The sequence below is a fragment of the Falco peregrinus genome, chromosome 6 (assembly GCF_023634155.1).
Source record: "Falco peregrinus isolate bFalPer1 chromosome 6, bFalPer1.pri, whole genome shotgun sequence".
Taxonomy (NCBI): domain Eukaryota; kingdom Metazoa; phylum Chordata; class Aves; order Falconiformes; family Falconidae; genus Falco; species Falco peregrinus.
This window is the reverse complement of record NC_073726.1, coordinates 24,107,528-24,128,364: the sequence shown is the minus strand read 5'-3', so window position 1 is coordinate 24,128,364 and position 20,837 is coordinate 24,107,528. Positions and strand designations below refer to the sequence as shown.

General features: G+C 42.6%; 1 protein-coding gene and 1 long non-coding RNA gene across 3 annotated transcripts in view; one reads left to right on the top strand and one right to left on the bottom strand.

Annotated features, from left to right (window-relative positions):
- The window catches only part of LOC114012878 (uncharacterized), a 28,220-nt gene extending 15,487 nt beyond the window's left edge, over positions 1 to 12,733 (top strand). The window contains exon 3 of the long non-coding RNA XR_003555602.2: positions 12,409 to 12,733. This is a non-coding gene — a long non-coding RNA (uncharacterized LOC114012878). The remainder of the gene's footprint in view (positions 1 to 12,408) is intronic.
- FRMD4A (FERM domain containing 4A) overlaps positions 1 to 20,837 on the bottom strand; it is a 387,455-nt gene that overhangs the window by 363,997 nt on the left and 2,621 nt on the right. The gene's annotated exons all lie outside the window — the stretch shown is intronic.

Sequence of the window (20,837 nt, the reverse complement as noted above, 5' to 3'; positions counted from 1 at the left end):
TATGTATGAGGGTCTTGCTTAAAACCACTGAAGAAATGCTGTTCTGCATTCCTTGTTTACATTTCTGGTGTTATTTCTCTATTTCATATTTGTCAAGGTAGATTTAAAAATAAAAACTCCCAAGAACCAAGTCAATCCTGATAGTATTTTCTATCTGCAGACACCCAGATAACTATTTAATTTTATCTGGAAAAACAGTTTATATAGTACCTTTCTCAGCAGCATTGTCTAAGAGTCAAAGCAAACAATATTTTATAACTTGGCTGTCTGCCACAGCAAGTTTCCTGGTCCAGTTTACATTTATTAATATTAATTGTTGCTGGGTTTTAGCCTCTTCACAGCAAAATATAGTATTATGAAGAGATTGAAAGTGTTATAAAAGACAAAGGCAACATTATGAAGAGCAAAATGGCTTTAAATTTCCAAACAAAATTCTATATGGTACACAGCAGAAAACTGATGTAGTTGCATTTCTCAAATAATAGCATCAGTACTTATAGTCCCAACTGTCATAATTTTATTTCAGCTGTAGCATATTGTTTGTAGAGACTCCAAAGAAGAATATGTGGGGATAAACCTTTCCTCTGTTTGCCTGATAATATAAACTTCAAATAGTTTGGCAAATAGGACCTAGCTGACTCATCAAGATCTGCTCATCAGTCTTCTTATTGGGCTTCAAGATCAGATATTTCTCTCTGCTTTTTAAAATGCACATTTATTTCAGTGATGTTTCTTCTTTTTTTAATTATCCACTGGGCCATCATCTTTTTATACATATACCCATGCATCAGGCTAGCCAGGTTCCTTGTAAACCAGAGATACGCTGAAGCCTGAAAGCGTATTTTAGACAGATAATGTAAGTATGGAATTATTGGTTAAAAAGTCTACTGCCTAAACTACTCATAAGGTCAAACTGCATTGCTATACTGGTGTTGAGCCTTGTACTCCAGGAATAAGTGTTTAGAACTGAGAGAGTGCTCCAAGTGATGCAGTTTGCTTCTTCTATGGCATCACACCTCTACAAAAGTATGTAAGAAGATGTCAGGGACTGCACCCAGAGTTCACCAAGGACAGATTCCCCTCCTTTAGCTTTAACCCAGTCCCTTATATTCCGTTTATGGTAAATAAAAGGGAAATGGATACTTCAAAGTCACAGTCTGTCCAGTTTCAAACATCTAATTTCTCCAAAACAGGTCAGTGTCCCAGACATACCCATTTTCCTTCTTTGGCTTTCACTGGAGAGCAGATGATCAGACCAGCTGAATTCAACCCTGTGCACGATTTCCTTACTCAGGGTCAAGTGATGTTCATAGCCCAGACTCTGAACCAGCCAAGCAATTTCATTCGCTCTTGTAGACCAACGAGGCCACTGATGATCAGATTTTTCTAAAGTATTAGGCTGCTATTTAAGCCCAGAACAAAAAGGAATTCTTACTTATCTTTCACCAGTACTCGGCATCTTCACACTCAGCAGAAAAACAGAAAATGGCTGCTGGAATATTTGATGAAAGCCTGTCTGAAAATGCAGTTCAACAAAAAAAAAATCACTTTCATTTTTTCTTGTATCAGGTTATAAGGGCCTTTTTCTGTGTTAGGGGCTTGGCATCTTGTCTTTCACCTTCAAACAGTCTCTGATTGCGAGGATGGGCAGCAAAGGTAGTTCACATCAGAAGTTTATAGGTGGACAACCTGCTGCTAGTATGAGCATTTTAGGAGGTGTAAAATGCTTGTGCTGATCTTGTAACATGAATAAATAATAAAGAACTCTGACAACTGCATAGTAAAATTAAGGGCAGAAGTTCACAGCTAAATGTGCATGTTTGTTGTTCAAGTTACAATTCTGTTTAAAAATTAAAGACTAGCTCATTAGTTGGTAATTCACATTTTATTTCCCCCTAATTTATGAGTCCTGAGGTGTTTAGACAGGGCTTAACATGACCCAAAAAAATGCTATATGCAACATCCTTTCATTTGCTTTTGGTGTGGTACATGAAATAGTCTATTTTAGAAAGCTTTTTCTTTGTGAATCAACATCATTAGCAATCAAAGACACAGCTATAAGCATTAAATGTGAATGTTTGAACTTCTGTAATTTGCATGTCATCAGTAAGCAGGCTGGCAGAGTTTGGTCATAAAGTTTACTTTGAAAGTTCCCATTGCTGTTATATCTTGAGTCATGGTAGCAATGGTGAGATTGTCTATTTCAGCTAACTAAATGGTTTTAGGGAGCTAGGAGTCATATCTAGCATGGCCAACAGCAGCCTAGGGCTTGCCCATTGTGGCATGAACCTCTGCTCACACCAGTCTCCCTTGGTGAGGAGGCAGAGTTTGAATCCACTCCAGCAAGATCCCCCTTTTTCGGTGTATGTTCATCTTTGTGCATAGGTCAGCTACCTGTTATGTTTCTCCTCTCTCTCATCATTGGATTAGTGGACTGCAAAAATACCTCACACACTGGAGATGCATAAAGTGGTCCTGCAAAAAGGGCACTGAGCCCATTTACAAAACCAGAAGAGACCGAGAAGTGAAGGAGACTGCCCACAGGCATACAGAAAATGTATGCCAGTGCTTGAAAACAAGTCCTCAAAATTCAAGTCTAGTATCCAGAGGCTTAGAAACCAAGGAATAACAACAGGCAGCTGCCATTGAATTATTGGTAGATTGCCTCAGGGAAGCAACAGTGAAATACCTCTTACAATACAGGCAGAGCCAGGGAGGCAAAAAAAATCGAACGCCAAGTCAAACAAAACTAGTTACCTTGGCTAGTCAGGTTTTCTGCCTCTAAACTGCATGACCATGATGGCTATTTTCATCATCTCAGTGAGTCACGATAATCAACAGAGTAACACAAACCAAACTGACAACCGGGGAATATAACTCTGATCCCTTTAATTAAAAATAATCAATAATGCTGTGTGAAAGGCTTCAGCAGGTAGGAAGGGCTGATAACTCAGGGGGCACAATGGAAAAGGCCAAGTGCACGAAATGCAGAGCAGCCTTCCCCTCCTCTCCCACGGCTGCCGGCGGGCAGAGCAGGGACTCGGCTGTGGCTCACAGGCAAGTGCAATAACTCTGCCGAATATTGCAATCTATAGTTCACTGACCCCAAATGATTGCTGCACTCCTCTCATGCGTTCAGTAATTTTCTGTCCTGATTCAGCAGGATTTAAACGGGCAACCCAAAAGAAACACAACCCTTTAGCCCTCCTAAGAAAAGCAAGTAAGAAGGCAAAATCGCAGCCCCCTGCTTCCCCTCGTATTTTTTTAAAGCCATGTTGGGGACTTAGTTTTAAAACCTCTTTCAGATCTAGCCACAAGAGCAGCCACCTCACTGATTCACTGTGAAATGGCCTCATCATTAGAGAGGTAGTTTGAGACAACATCCAAACCCAACCTGCTAGCAGACCACTTCAGCGCACACTCATGTCCCAACTCAGAAAGGTGCCAAGGGACAGGCTGAGCCCGAGATCACTCTGCTGCTCCCACCCCTTGCAGAAGCCCTAATACCTTCAGGGGTCAAACAATAAGTATGATATTAAGACAAAGATATTTTTTCAAAGAGAGTAAACCCACAAAAGAGCTCAAGAGCACCAGGAATTTGCACAGGCAGAATTTTGCTGGTGAAGCATGCAAAGTTGAAAATACTATATTTCCATTATTTTCATTTCAGGAAGAAAAGTGGGTGGGTTTTAGGGGACAGGCTTCCCCCAAAGAATCCCCAAACCATTTGTTTGTTTGTTTGTTTGTTTGTTGGGGGTTAGTTTTGTTTTGTTGGTGTTTTATTTTCATTTAAAATTGCCAATGTTGCTTAAAAACATGACATTGTGGTCAATACGTGATCTGAAGACATGCCTGCCCCCAGCCATGGCAGTACCACGTCCCCTTCTCAAGAGAGACTTGGGAAGCTGTGACAACCCATCCTCATGCAAGAAGGTCTGAATATATTTGCTGCAATATTTGGACCCATGACCACACTTCACCCTGCTATTCAGATCCCTTCGGGCTCACAAAGACATCTTTCCTGGCCATTGCTCAGGCACTGGTGGCTCTTTGGTCCCCATAACCATCCCTTGCCACCATCGAGCAGGGCAGCAGAGAAGAGCCAGGCTTCCTGGTGGAGCTTGGACTTGTGCAGTCCTGTGTGTAAGCTACACCGAAATGCAAGAAACTCCTTGGTGCCTGGATGCAGGGGACTTATCAGCTGCTGCTTTGTCTTGTCTTGCTTTCAGCTGGGATAGAGTGAATTTTCTTCCAACTGGCTGGTGCGGTGCTGTGTTTTGGATTTAGGATGAGAACAATGATAACACACTGATGTTTTATGTTGTTGCTGAGCAGTGCTTACTTACACTAACTCAAGGACTTGTCAGCTTCTGAAGCCCTGCCAGAGATAAGGCTGGAGGGGCACAAGAGGCTGGGAGGGGACACAGCCAGGACAGCTGACCCAAACTGGCCAAAGGGATATTCCATATCATATGACGTCATGCCCAGTATATAAACTGGGGGGAAAAGTGGCTGGGGGTTGCTGCTCAGTAACAGGCTGGGCATCAGTCAGTTGGTAGTGAGCAATTTTTTTTTATTTGCATCACTTATTTTTCTTGGGGTTTATTTCTCTCTTGTTATTTTCCTTTTCATTACAATTTAGTATTTTTATTTATTTTATTTTATTTTTGTTATTAAACTGTATCTCAACCCATGAGTTTTTCTTACTTTTACCCTTCCGATTCTCTCCCCCATCCCACTGGGGGTAGGGAGCAAGCGAGTAGCTGTGTGGGGCTGAGCTGCTGGCTGGGGCTAACCCACGACAGTCCTCTAGGCTTGCTGGTCTTCCCGTCTGTTCCAGTATGATCCCATAGGTACCAGTCAGCTGGCAGGCTACAAACACCACCATCCTCAAGCCAGCCCCCTAGCTTAGCCCAAGGCCAGAAAGTGACAGTGAACAGACTCTTAATTGTTCAAATATTCACTGCATGAAGCAATTTTTTATATGAATATTTCATAGAGGCGATTTTAAAGTAAATTTCTACTCTCCACTGAATCTGCTCTATCCAGAAGATGCTACTTGTGTTGGCCACTGGAAATTATGAAAATAAAACTGGTCTTCCCAACAGAAGGTGGATGGTTTATTTGCAGTTTAATATTATCTCCTGGTTTTACTGCAGGCAGCAGCATTCTCTGTTGTTAACACTCCAGTCCAGATGAGTTTTAATTCTGTTCAGCTACACAAACATATGCACATGTTCCTCCAGTAGTCAGCAACAAAAGCAAAACACACTCGACTTCTATAAGCATCAAACACAGCCCACATACTGGAGGTACATACAAATGTTTGGCACAGTACAAAATTTATAGCAACCCTTTTAGTGCAAGATGTGTTACAGCAAAATCTTGATTTGACAAAGTGCTTGACATTCTCAAGCAGCTGCTACTGTTAACAGGATTCATAAGTCACATTCCTTTAGCATATGTAACTTTAAAGGGGACCACTCACTTTATATTTAAATCTTACTATAAATTTCTCCAGACGAAAACTTAGAAAGGATGCAGTCATCCTGGCCAGCCAAGGGAGACAAATGTCCAATTTACAATGATCTAGAAGATTAGGACTCAAGGATGAAAAGGAAATATTAAATTTTTTCACCACATTTGCAAAGCTGCTGTTAAAATAAGCTTCTGCCTCCAATGAAAATCTGGGTGTCATGCTAATGCAAACACAATAGCAGGGAGGTAGCCTATAGATGTATGACTGTGAGCAAGCGAATAAGTTTTAGATGATCCCAGCTATCATTGGGATGTGGGAAGGAACAAGGCAGTGAATTCCTAACAGGAGGCTGACTCCTGGTTTTAAGGGGAAAAGGAAGTCAATCCTCTTACCTCTGCCAGGGGTGCCCCATCGTGTGCTAAAAAAAACCAGACAGACCTTCAAAACATGACATTTCTGTTTTCTTAGAAGGTTGCATGAGTAGTGCTATTGCATTATTCCCTATTGGGAATGATAACACCACCTCAACTGTTACAGTGGAAGCCACTGAGGTTACGGTTCCCCAGCTGACACCCTGGAGTTAAATTTTATCTGCTGCGAAGCAAAGGAAAATCAATTCACTTAGACTGTCAAGGAGAAGTACAAAGAGAAGGAGGGGAGCATCCCCACAGCCAGCTACTGCATCTCAGCTGGGATGCAGGTACCTAGCATGGCCTGATCCCTTCAACAGCACAGGTCGCTCCACAGGATGCCATCCCATATTCCCTGCAAGCTTAATTTTCAGCTGCAGTTATCTTGACTTCTGTCCTGTGAAGGCTTTTTTCCCCACAGCTAGAAAAGATTATTTTTAGAAAGACAGAGAGCTCCTAGGACAAGAAAGCCATCAATTTCTGCTTCCCAGCAAAGCCCCTCACACTTCTAAGGGAAATTTCTGATGGAAACATTCCCCAAAGCTGGGCAACATAATATTTATGTGTAGAACCAAATTTATATTTTTTTTCAGTAGTGGCCTATATCATGAGACAATTTGCATTAGGTTTTAGATGAGAATATTAACAAAACCCAGCATAACCCAAAGAGCAATTTGAAGATGTAATGTTACCTCTCTTGTACTCCCTAATTAGTACTCAGTACAGCTTACTTGCTGCTTACCAAGACATCTTCAGACAATTTGATTCTGGCAATAGCATAATGCTTTTTCTAATCACAGCAGACACACACACACCCTCCCCACCCCCCACACCCCCCACACCCCCCGATGTTGTGCTCTGGAAGCCCTCAGTGTGGTTTCTCATGCTGTGATGTTTTTGTAAATGCTGCAGCTCATAGTTGCCACGTACAGCACTACACGATAAAAATTAAGACACTTTATGTGAAGCTTTGAACACTTCTCTGAGGGGAAGCTGCTACCTTATTTAGACTGGCAGAACCAGAAATGAATCTAATAAAGCTGTAGTGGAAGAGACATGCAGGAGAGAAAACTTGTTTCTTCCCACTGGGAGGAACTTCCAGCCCACCATCTGGAGGAACGAGGGACTAGTCCCCTAGGATTGCTCAAATATTTTTGGAGATCCAAAGCAAATCACAAGCTGTAGTTTGCTAACAAACAAACTGAGCAGTGCTGCAGAGGGCCAGAACAACTTTAACGGCTCCTGATGAATGTACATTGTCACCTGCAGGTGATGCCTTCAGAGGAATGAGGTGTCACCAGAGCTGCTATGAGGTAGCTGCGATCTGAATTGCTAGCAGGTGCCATTAGCCATCCTAGCACCCCCAAGCACATTGCTTTGTTTTCCATGGAGGTTTTGCCTCTGAAGAGGGAAATCTCCATCATTGGCCCTCCTAAGCCTGCAGAAACATGAGCTCTCATGAGGGATCCATATTTAAGCATTTGAGAACACACTGCCCTCTCCTGCCAGGACCACAAGCAAAGGAAGGATCCAGAAGGCAAAGCTTTTTGCTGAACTTGTCCTTAGGGGCAAGAAGGCAGAAGTGTTTGAGAGGTGAGGAAGAGTAATTCAAATTCTTCTGAAAGTTGGTTTGCCCATAAAAAAAGCAAGGTCAAGGGACCTGCACAGGAGATTCAGTTCTTGGAAATAGAATGGCAGGATGGACATCACCATGAGCCTATCTTCTGGCCAACAAGATAGCAACTGTGTCTCTACCAGCTAACAAGAAGGAAACACAAGGTTTCCTAGTCCTTGTGGGGTTCTGGAGAATGCATATACCAGGTTACAGTCAGCTTGGGAGCCCTCTCTATTGGGTAACCCAAAAGAAGACCTATTTTGAGTGGGACCTTGAGCAACAAGACAACTTCAAGCATATCAAACAGAAAACAGCTTGTGCGGTAGCTCTCAGACCTGTCTGGACAGGACCAGCTGTGCAAAATGTGCTTGACACTTCAGCTGGGGAGTGTGATCATCTGGAGCCTCTGGCAAAAACATCGGGAGAAACCCGAGACTGACCATTTGGAGCCAGGGGTGTAGAGGATCAGAAGCCCACTGCACCTCAACTGAAAAAGAGATACTAGCAGCACATGAGGGGGTCTGAGCCACTTCAGAAGCTGTTGGCACAGAAGCATATCTCCTCTTGGCACCATGATTGCCCATGCTACACTGGATGTTCAAAGGAAACATCCCCTCTACACATCACACAACCAACACTACATGGAGTGAGTGGGTAACATTGACCACACAGAAAACCCAGCTGGGGAAACCCAGCTGCCCAGGAATCCTGGAAGAGATCACAGACTGGCCAGAAGGCAGGAATTCTGGAACATTGCCTGAGGAGGTGGTCCATGCCCAAGAGACACCACCATATAATGAGTTATGAGAAGATGAAAGGTGTTATGCTTTGCTTACTATAGGTCCTGTCATGTGGTAAGAAACCATCGCCAGTGGAGAGCTGCTGTGTGGAGTCCCACATGACAAGCTGTTGAGGCTACTGAAGGAGAATGTGCATCAAGTCAATTTGCAGAAGTGAAAGCCATCTAACTAGCTCTAGAGACTGCTGAACAAGAAAAGTGGCCAGTACTTTATCTCTATTCTGACTCCTGGGTGGTGGCTAATGCCCTATGGGGGTGGCTACAGCAGTGGAAGAAGACCAGTTGGCAGCATAGGGGTAAACCCATCTGGGCTGCTGCATTGGGGCAGGACATTGCTGCCTGGGTAGAAAACATGACTCTAAAGGTACATAATGTAGATGCTCACATGTCCAAAAGCTGCACCACTGAAGATCAAAACAATGAACAGGTAGACAAGTCTGCCAAAATTGAAGTACCTCAGGTGGACCTGGACTGGGAGTGTAAGGGTGAGCTGTTTGTAGCTCAATGGGCCCATGAAACATTGGGACATCCAGGGAGAGATGCAACATACAGATGGGCTCGTGATCAAGGGGTGGACCTGACCATGGAGGCCATCACACAGGTCACTCATAGATGTGAAACATGCTGCAATCAAGCAAGCCACATGAAAAAAATCTCCCTGAAATAGAAGGTGGTGGCTGGCTTTTTTATATGGCAAGGCCTGGCAAAATGACAGTGTGGGACCACTGCCATGAACATGCCAGGGCAAGTGCTACATACTCACCATGGTGGAAGCAACTACAGGTTGGCGAGAAACATACCCTTGTAAACCATGTCACTGCCGAAACACCATCTTAGGCCTTGAAAGTAAAATTTTGTGAAAGGCAAAAACTAGTACCCCAGAAATAATTGAATTGGGCAGTGGGACTCATTTCTGAAATAACCTCATAAACTCCTGGTCAAAGAAACACGGCATTGAGCGGGTGTAACACGTCCCCTGTCACCCACAGGCCTCTGGAAAGATTGAGAGTTGTAATGGACTGTTAAAGGCTGTGTTGACAGTGTTGGACAAAGGGGCATGGAAGCACTGGGATACAACTTTAGCAGAAGCCACTTGGCTGGTTAACACCAGAGGATCTGCTAACTGTCCTCATCATGCCCAAACAAAACCCCTGCAAACTGTGGGGGGACACAAGGTCCACGCACTGCACATAGGGAAGTGTCTGGGGGAGGTGGTGGGGACTGCTCCTCCCATGGGAAAAGGCAAAGCCATTCCTGGGATTGTCTTTGCTGAAGGACCTGGGTGTGCTATTCAAGTCATTTTTAGGAACTGCAAAGGTGATAAGTATCAAATGAAGACTATTTTTCACCTTTTTATTTGAATGAAAGTTTATATGTCATTGGAGTTCTATTTTTAAGCATGTGAATTAAACAGCAATAGAAAACTCATTTTGTTGACACTTTGTGTTAACACTTCAGACAGTCAGTAACATTCAAGGCCATTTTCTCTATAGCTGATTTATTTATCTGTAGTACAGTGCAATTGAGAGAATAAGCCATGTTTCAGCCAAGGGAGTAGCAGCGAGACAGCGATGGTGCTGAGTCAGCAGATGTGTGTCACAGGGAAATGCTCAGCCTGCTCCTCGCAAGACCTGGGATCCCAGCTTTATGCTGCCCCCATATCTGTGTGAGTTTCCAGCTCCCTTTAATCACAGTCCAGTCCCCTCTGCCTATCCTTCTCTATCAAGCTGTCTCCTAATTTCTTGTGTGCTTCCCAACACGCTCCAGGCTCAGCTCGAGCACTGCACTACATGTGCTGTGAGACTGCAACTGTCCCTTTCATGCATCACCTTCTCCGTAAGCATAAACCAAACTTGAAGATGAATCTTTCTGCAACAAGCATAGCCAAAAGCTTGTTACATGAATCAGAGAAAGACAGTGAAAATAAGAAAAATAAAATGGAATAAAATATAATGCAATAAAATAAAATCCACAAGCACACATAAGCAACAGTGTGAAATTTCTTCAGATCTTGTCATCTTTCCACGTTAGAGCCCAACTAGACCTCAACAAGAAGTTACATGGGTCAAATTAACCATACGTTGTGCTGTAGCTGGATTTCTGTGTGCATTTATTACAGAGCACCTAGCATGGCTGTGACTAAATGTCTTGCAGAGAAAAGCAATTCCTCTCCCTGCTTCAAAGTTTAACAGCATTAACATAGTCAGATTTACAGTTTCTCCTGCATTGTCCCTCTGTTTGTCTTTAACTTGGTGAGTTTCTTCAGACAGCAATAGAGATCTGAAAGAAAACCTGAGCAGAAGCAGGCTGATCTGCAGTGCACTGCACCCCAGTTCCTCCGGTTTGACCCCATCTCCCCTTTCCCAGACACTCCCCAGCATCTCCTGTGTTTTCCTTCTGCAGCATCCTTAGCCCCTCACTTGGTTCTTTGCTTATGCTGCCACCTGAGTTCCATGCTGTAACTATCAGCCATGATGCCCTTTACATATGATTAGGCTATTACCGTTAGCTACACTGAAATATGACAGCAAGTGTTCAGCCTTGGTTAGACCCAGGGGTTCCTTTTCCATTGTGCTGGATGCCATGTACAGGCAACGGCTTGCAGGAAGGGAACAGGCTGCAACAAAATGGAACTTGGTTTCTCTGAGTGCCCAGAGAGCTGACTTTTCCTGCGAGCCAGGTGCTGGCTTAAGAAATGATGACCCAAAATGTCACTTGCAGCAAAGCCAGGTTCAGATTCTGTATCGCCAATTTTTCTTTCCTTCGAAGCCAAATGCAAAGCCCTGGACAATCACTGCTGCCTCATAGTGACTTTAACTAATATGCTAAAAAGCCACTGCTGCCAAAAAGAGGGGCAGTAATATAACATAGAGCCACTAACCCCTGCCATTGAAGTTACTGATCATATTTGCTTTTATTTCTGCATGAGCAGATTTAGGTCTAGAATATTCTCAGAAGGAGAATCTTAGAAGCTAGTCACAGGGTAAAATTAACACCTGCTGATGGACCACGATTTTAGTGATTGCATTTCCTGAAAGTAATGACACTGGGAGGAACAAAAAAAAAAAAACCAACAACAAAAAACCAAAACAAAACAAAAAAGTAGCACATCTCTGTTTTCCCATCTGTTCAGAATTTACTGCTGTGGTTTCTGCCTCCGTTTTTTGTTTAAATAGTCTTTGCCCTAGGGAAAATTGTTCCTTTGATGTTGCTGTTGACCTTTGGGTTTCACTCTACATAAATTTTTTCCCCTGAAGAAGGTTCCCATCTCTGAAAAAAAAGGAGAAAAAATTAAATCCACCTCTTTTCCTTTAATCCTAGCTACATCCTACATTTAAATCAGTGCACAAAGGTAATCAGATTTGGGATCAGCATTTTCCATTTTCCCAACAAGCTTTCCTATATTAAACCAGGATTCTACAGGAATAAGCCACTCCTTTTGAAAACTTGTTTCATACTTCCTCACTGTATTCCTGTAGGGTTTTGCCTTAGCTAACCATAAATTACCTTTTAATGACTCCATTATTTTGAGTATCAGGGATGGGGGTGATACTTCTGGTAGGGAACATGTGAGGAGGAAAGTTCTCACATGGGTATTTAGGATCATACCGTATAAACAATTCCAGCATTCAGTGTCTGCAGAAAATCAAGTGGCAAATCAGCAGTGAATATCAATTATGCATCTGCTGCATCACAGAGGCAGATGGCACTTTAATTGTACATCCGAAATATTACGGACAATTTTCCCCACCCCAGCCTCATTGAAATAGTGGCTTTAGCACCTAAAAATATCAAGGCAGGGTATGTGTGCAATGACTCATCTAAGCGTTCATTTCAGTTTGAAAATAAGTATCCTACCAGTAAACAAATAATAATCTCCATGATTCGTATCTCATATGCAGCAACCGTGTTATCTTGATCTAGGTAAAAACTTTTATTGCTGAAAAGCAATAAGGCGACTGTGCTGGTCACACCACTCAGCTCAAAGTGTGAAATTGTCAAAGAGTTTGAAGATCAATGAGCCAAATTCTTTTGATTGCATCTGTAGAAATTGGAAATGTCACGGAGATAAGTAGAATAATATGGATTTACACTTTCCTCCCAGCTTGATCCTAAAAGAAGAAAGATCAAATCCTCCTCCCTCAGACAAGAATGATTTTCTGCAAGGGGGGAAGTTTTATGGAACTTAAAGGGACTCAGCTACAGCTACTGACCGCAGAGAAATCAATTGACACCAGCCCACATACGACAGAATGACTCTGGCTACCCAGAGACAGTTGTGTTAATGCACAAATACCAGAAGTGTTGTGAATGCTTGCTTAATTAAAGATTATTAAAAATTAAAGTTGACTTCTCTCTTGTTCAGAGATTCTATTCAATACTATTCTGTTTGTATAGGCTTTAGCATTTAAGCCACCCCTGCTTTATTATACAAGGATTTGCTCCTGACTCCCATTAAGTACAAAACTGCTGGGTTTTTCATTTATCCGTGTGGCCCTACAGTTTTAAAATGTCCAGTAACTCTGACATAGGTTTACGTTTCATCATGCAAAATGTGTTTGGGACTAGCCACAACAGACACATTTTATTTGCAATGTGAGCACAGCTGCATCTTCCTGGGAGAGATGTAAAAAGTTAATGACTGAAATCTGTATTTGGAAGTGGTATCTCAGGTAAATCACTAAACAGAGACAAGACAAGCAGGATCCATGTCCAAGACACCAGGAGCCTCTGGACTTTGCAGCTAAGGTTTAATTCCTGTTGGTGAATCAAAGCTGTTGGGGAAATTTCACATGGGTGATTCTTTATTTAGCTCTTCAAATGTAAATGATGCATCCAAAAATGAGAAACTCCCTAAAATGACCTAAGCACAACCTAATCAAAGAAGTCTATTAGTAAAACTTTGATGAAAAAATGGGTCAGAATATTCCCACAATACAAAAACATTTGTGTTGGAACCAATGTGAACAGCATGTTTAGTTTTTTCCTTCTTGCAAGGCAGTAGACAGCAGAGCCTGCATCTGATATTAGATACAGAGGAGGAAGAGAATTCAAGAGGAGCAATCCATCAGTAGAGGACTCTCAACGAATAAGCCTTTGCTTATATGCTGCAGAAGCACAGTGACAAAATGAGCTTCCCTACCGATCAAAAGCACAGCACAGATCTCTTCATATAGAATTATTTAACTCCTGATTCCAAAGCAAAATATCAAAGTGGCGAAAAACCACACTGCTAGTAACTTCAGCAAGTTACAAAACTTCCCCATCATTTTTCTTGTCATCACTGTATCTTCTGCCATCTGTAATTTTGTCTATTTAGAGCTGAAGTGCTTCCTCACAATCTCATTAAAGTCAGAATATTGATTTGAGGACTTTAGTCCACATGATTTGAAGACTTTAGTCCACGTGAAATATTCACCCTATTTTAAACACATGACTAGAGAAAACAGCATTCAACATAAAACTGCATGTAATACAGTAAATAAATGCTATTATTAATATCTTGCTAAATGAAGGTATTTTTTTAAAAGAAGTTTTTCATGGTTTCATTAGTACTTTCTTTAACTAGGAAATAATGAATTCTTAACCACACCAGTCTGCCAGGGGAGGAAATGCAATTAATAGTTCTCAGAACTGTCCTTTTTTAATTCTAGCTTGCAGTAGAAATATCACCCTGCTGCTCTGGGGACTCTGGCCTACAGAGCAGCTTGAGGGACAGCACAAAAGGAAATATCCCTATAGCTCCTGCTTGATCTGGAAGTTAGAAGCCCCCCCCGGAGGTAGCTGGATAACTAGAGCAAAGGCTGGTTTTCATGGGAAGGATGATTTCGGTCCATCATCAAAACCTTGGAAACTCAGTCTGAGCCTGAGGTAGCAGGACACAAACACCACTTGTCCAGCACGTAGCAACAACCACCCCATCTGCCCACAGCCCCCTAACCAGTGTCCATGCCTTGCTGCAAAACAAGCCAACGTGAGGGATCAGTCGGGGGTTTGCTCAGTCGCCCAACCTCCTGGGATTGCCAATAAGAACACAACCCGCTGCCAGCCCTTTGGGAAGGCCAGCTCTTTTTTTGCCAGGTAAAGGTTGATCATCATCCTCTCAAACGCTCCAATTAATTGGTCTCTGTTTTTAAGAAAGTGCGCAAACTCTAATCCCCTGAAAATCAATATAAATGCAGAGTAATTGAGAACAGCCTTTACTCCCAGATCTCTGAGATGAGACCAGAACAAGGAAAATGGGCTTTTGAAAAGCTCATCCTAACTTTTTTTCTATTACAATAGCTTATATAACAACAGTAATAATGACCTTCACGACATTTCCTAGAGTATTAATGACCTGGGGTTAATGGCCCAAGGCATAGTTTTATGCAGTCAACTATCACATCCAGCTATTAATTACCAGGAAATACAATGTGCTTCGACCACTACTGCTCAATTAGCCTCATATTACTCAAAAATGAAAAACATATCAATCTTATTTACTGTGAAGCTGTCCTGGATTTTGTTTTAGGATATTACACTAAAAAAAGCTTGAACCTATATTAAGCCAAACATATGTTCTACAACACTCCTCCATTAACTTCACACAAATTATGGGGAGCCAAAGCTGAGTGTCTTGCAGTACGAGGATTATCACAGCCTGCCCACAGATAGAAAAATATTATGGAGCAAGGCTCTGTGTGAATTCTGCTTCTGTACTAGCAAAACCTCCCTAAAAATAATTTTCAGCTCTCTGGGGTCTGTAAATGGATTGAGAGAATGGAGGACAGTGAAGGACGTGCTGCAGAGAGCAACCCATCATTGGCAGGAGATGGGCAGTGTGTGCCGGGGTAAGGGCAGGAAGGGGAAGGGATATTCAGTTTTTACCAAATGGCATGGTGCACCAGTATCTCTGTAACCAATTTAAAAAGAATATTGGCTAGATTATTTTTCCTCCTCACTTTATGTTCTCCCACTTCTGTTCACTATGTTTTATTATTTCATGAAGGCTTTTGCAACACGCCCTGAAAACAAAGCACCTTGGGCACAAGTCCATCATTCCTGGTCAGTTATTGGTGTTTCAGCACAATCACTAGCTTTTTGGATATGTGAAAAGCTAAAACCAGGCACTAGAACTAGCACTAGGAGGTGCTGGCTTTAATTTGGGGATTACCAGTTTTAATCTCATGAAGGATGTAAAAAGCCGGTAAGATTTGATGTGTAGATCCATTCCTGTAAATAGGTTTCTGGCATTCACTGTGGCTTTTGTTTCCATGAAATACAGACAGACACTTCTGTGGGTCTTTTCATGTCTGGGAGGCTTCTCCAGACAGATAAGGTACCGCACTGCCTTCCAGCAAGGCTTTGGAAATGCCGCTTGGTCTTAGGCATTGCTGCTGGACAAGCATGTGCTAACAGGGCTCTCAGTAGGACCACCTATTAAGATACGACCCTTCAAAAAGGCAAACAGGAGCCTCACTTCACCTGCTTTGAGAGTTTCAGCTTCAGGCCAACCCAAGAATTCACTTAAATGAGAAAATTCATATCACTTGAAGGCAATGACAGGTTCGTGTTAGTTTGATACTCAGCACTGTTAAAACCTGTTCATGAAATGACTGGTTTCAACTAATTTCTGCAAGTTTCTGTGCTTCTTGACATTTAAAAGTAGAGACAAATAAGACGTGGGGGAAAAAAAAGTATGCATCTTCCTGGAGGGGTGCAGGAGAGCAGTTTACCCAAGGTTCGCCAGCGATGGCAGGAGTGGAAACATCCGTTTCCTGGTGGCTGTGGAGAGCCGGGGACAGCATGCCATCTGGGGAGAGCCCAAAACTTGGACCATTCCCCCTGACTGACCCCACATCCCTCTGGAGGCTTCTGTTTTTGGCAGGAAACATGAAACTAAGTGGCTGGCTCTGGTGCTGGTGGACTTCATGAGAGCCCACAGGACCAGACACCTGAGCACAACCTACAGGGTACCAAATCACGAAAATCTGCATTTTCATGGGATGTAACAAGGAAGGATCCACGCGAAACTGCGGTATGTCTCTGAGCCCTGATGAGCTGACCACATTAGCTTGTCACAAGGCTGGATTGGTGCCACACTGAGAAATTACGAGTACAGTAATTATGGAAGTATGACATTCATAATCAGAAGGCAAAGAATTGAAAAATTGCAATTGCCTAATGTTACAAGTACTTCCTATGTGATAGTAGCTATTCATAGCCTTGCATTTTAATTGTGGCAATTACAGCACTTTTGTTTTATTTTCGTTTATGGATATCAGTCAAGATTTCCAATGCATTTTATCTTAAAAAAAGTCAGTGACTTTATTCTTTTATACATTGTCAAACAGAGTTGTCATATTTAGTGATCTTTTCAATCTGATAATATGTTACTTTCCTCATAATTGTAGAAAGGCTCCAATTAATCATAATGACCATTTACTCAAGTGCTCACTAATTCTCTTCTACAAATAGCGATGCTCTATAGAGTCATTAAAAAAGAATAAAAATCAATGGTCACATCTCTGATGAGATAATTTTATCAGTCATTCAGAATGAGCAGCTGGAATAAAAGGCATGAGCCATATTCATAATAAAAAAAAAAACAGATAATAAACCAGTAATCCCTCTTACTCCTGTTTTAAAGTGTAGTAATAAATGGGAGAATTCAGATATGCAAACATTGTTGTCTGCTTCTACAGCACATTCACGCAGAGGGACAAGGAAAAGAAAATTGATGGCATGCACTAGAGCAGGATCGAAGGGAAAATGCTTTTGTCGTCCTGCAGCTCAGATAGGTGAAAAGGTGACATCCACCACAGGGAAGCCAAGAGTAATCCCAGGGAGTGTTTAATCTCATTCAACTGAATTAAATCACTGTGTTTGAAGTCTTACTACAAGTTTAAAGAGGCATATAGTAAAGTTCAGATACAATCCAGTGCTACAGGGGAACTGATAAACAAGAAACAGATAAACTCCCGGTCCACAGTAGCAAGTAGCCACAGAGTGCCGAGCAGGAATTTGCCAGCCTCATCCCATCCTCTAAAAGAGCAACTGGCCCAGCTCAGCCCTTTGCTGCTCATGAAGCCCATTAGCAAACTACTGCCTGGCTGGAGCAAGGAGGGAGCCAGGAGACAGGGATTCCTGCCGGCACAGCTCCTCCCTGGCAGCCTCCAGGTGCCGCGGCGCATTATCATCTCCCACCCAGACTGTCTGGGAAGGCTGCGGATGGAGCCCACACACCTGCACGGCGGAAATATCTGCAAAAGGAGCATGGAACGGGCTGCATAATCACTCTCCCTCCGCTGTTCAAATATCTCCACAGACCTCATTTGGGGCATGACGTTGAAGAGGGCAGATGTCAGCGGTGCAGCTGATTCCTGGGGGAAGGCGTTATTCATTCCCAAGCAATGCTGTTTACACCCAGACACGTGCATTGGTCACGCACTGCTGACAAGTCACACTGCTTCAACATCAGATGAGAGCTGCATTAACCTCTACACGTGCAATGGCAAGGAATGAGTAGGGTTTTTTTCCGTGGAAGGAGCATGCCAAGTGCAGCTTGCCTTCCAGGTCAATGCGGTCTGTAGGTAAGGTCGCAGCAAGGAGGTTTGAATGTCAAGGGCTTTTGCATACTGTCAACATAGAGATAATTTAAGCCTGAGATGAGAGAGGCAGAAAATGACCTCATCCTTCCACTGTAACCTTGCTGCTCCCAGAGGTTTTAATATGATCCTCCAAGCTGAGCTGCTGCAATCTGTCAAGAGGTTTGAGTGGGACAGAACATAGCTTTATGGTATGTGTGGGTCAGTCCGAGGTCTAAATGGGTCTTAGAAGCTCTGTATCTTCTTAGTTATCAAATGTGCCTTCACAAGGGCAAACTTTTGCCATAAAAACTTAGCAATCAAACATGTGAAATGGTTAATGAAATACCCAGAACATTGTCAAGTCCAACACTTCAGAAGCCAACCAAGCAGGGCATGGCCCTTGCAGCATTTTGTAAGGGTACATTTAACCCCCTGAGCATGTTTTAAGGGAGTTCTGACAGAGTTCAGTGCTACATTTCAGAATGATCAGATCAAGGATGTTCACATTGTTTTGAGGACTCCAGCTTTGCTTGAGGTATGGAAAGGCGATTCAGCAGAACCCTTTTTAAAAGGAGGGGTGGAAGCACAGCAGCAAACTGGGATTTTCAGTGGAAAAACACTCAGATGCCCATTATTTATGCTAAAGTTTAGAAATGGAGCAGTCACGTGTCTTCGTGTTGCAGGTGTCTGCTTTAGACATCCATTGCAATGCCTTCAGCCCAGCAGAACAAGGAAACACCAAGGCTGGCAGCCCTGATGATGGGCCGGTAGGCCAATTTCTCACTCTTCGTCCTGGGCATTGTGAATGCCACAGCCTGAGTTAAAGGCTCCAAATTCCCTGTTGGCAGCCCTTTTCCCCTTGAACTATAGAGATAACTGAGTCCCGTGTAGTGAAGGTCACCTAAGATCTCTCACATGCGCCTTCATTCCAGCCTCAATTTGAATGCAACTCAGACACAAAAGAATGAGTATGAAAGCGTCACACAGTCTCCTAAAAGGAAAGATGCTCCTCCAAACACAAGCAGTTACCATAATTTACAAGCACACTTGTTTTCTAAATGGTACATTGTTATTTCTTCAAGCAAAATATTTATATATACAGACCAGAGAGAGCAAAGCTGGATGATAAATACGGGGAAAACTTCACTTTGATGGAGGGGTGAGAGGAGCTAGCTTTTCTGGAAACAGAAATCATGCTCCTCTACCATTTTAAGAGCATCTTGGATTAATTGGTATACACTGGGCTGTATACCTTGCTCATCTGAACCTCCATTGTCATATAACACAGATTAATTAGTGTTAGTTGTTATGACCTACGGTAGTTTGAAGGTCAAGTCCCTAAGATCTGTTTTCATGAGATGCAGTAATGCTGTCTCAAGAGACACCAGGTATCATAACTTACTGTGCTGTTAAAATCTGTACAATCAATATGTCTGCAGCTTTAAAATTTTACAATATACTAATAAGATAGACATAAAATCCTACTGGCACTGCACTTACTCCCATCAGCATTAATGATCTTAACACGGCAGGTGTTATCATTCCTAACAAGACATGGTATTTGCTATTTCATACTTAGATGCTCCCTCCTTTTGGTTCAGAGAAGCTGAGGAAGCTCTGTTTTAGTGATCTGATAATGCTACAGGCATGGCAGAGCCACTTTGGGCACAGTTCAGCCCAGTTTCCTCCATGCGGAACCAGGCAACGTCCTTCATCTGCTGCTATCTCTCCAGCAAGATAGAGAGTCCTACAGACGCAGCACAATCCAGAGTCATTTGTAATAGAAGTCATTTACCAGAATGGACAGGTTGTAGGTATATTTTCAGATTGTAGGCTTTTTATGAAAAAATATCTTTATGTTAGGAAGATGTAAGTTTAAGACTGAAATTCTCCTTCATTGAGCCTTTTCCCTAGCCTGGGAGGAAAAAAAAAAGATAATTACCAAACCCAGGAAAAAATACCCACCTGAATATTAAACAGGCTAGAAAACAAGATCACACCAAAACCAGATTCAATTTAGATTATTTCATTGTATGGTCAATATTTTCTCACTAAGCTGAAGAAATACCTGTCCACCTAAGACTGCAGGTTTAATGACATTCTCTGGCATGCTGATGGCTGCACAAGCAATGTGCAGCTCTCCGCTGACCAGCCGTCTGGGAGCTGGTTTAGGCCATGTCAACTCCATGTCCTGAGTAGCATTCACCAGGCACAGATAAGTAATTGTGAGCTGTCAGCACGGCTGGCACCCAGAAATGCCACATGGTCCCATGTGCAGCTCTCCCTGCTGGGGCATACTGATGCTAGATACCCATGTCCTATAGAAGGTCCTCCTATAGGAAGGAAACCTTATACCCTGGAGGTGTCCATCTTTCTTAACCGAGCAGAAAGGAGTTCAGGATGAGCAAACTCCTAATCTCAATCACTCAATTCAGTGCATCAAATTCCAGGGAAGTCAATTAATGATGCTCTGCCTTGGTTCCTTTACCTGCAACACAAAGTGCTTTGAGGTCCCCCATTGAGAAGGACATACTTTCAAACTGGATATGATGCAACGCTGCCAAATGCTGCTGCTTAGCAGGTCACATAAAAAGTGGATGGTTGGATGCTCATTCTGCATCCTACTGCAGGGGGAATGCAGTACTGAAATGGTCCTCATTGCTAAAAGAAAACTCTTTCAATGGAGAAAGCCCATCAAAGTACTAAAAGCTACTTCTGTGGGCTTCCCAAAGACACCTAATCCTTTAATCTCTGGAGGGTGGCAGTTTTAGAAGAGATGCCATTATAGCTGCTCATTGTAGGATGAATTATGCAAGAATTTATTATTGATTCAAGGGGAGCCTGCTCAAGCATGCAATCAAAGCCAAGGCAGAGCAGAAGGGAAAGGACAAGGTTTCTGTAGTTAACTATATAGTTCACAATCCAAGAAAAATCTAAGGCAAAAGAAGCAGTTCACAAAGTA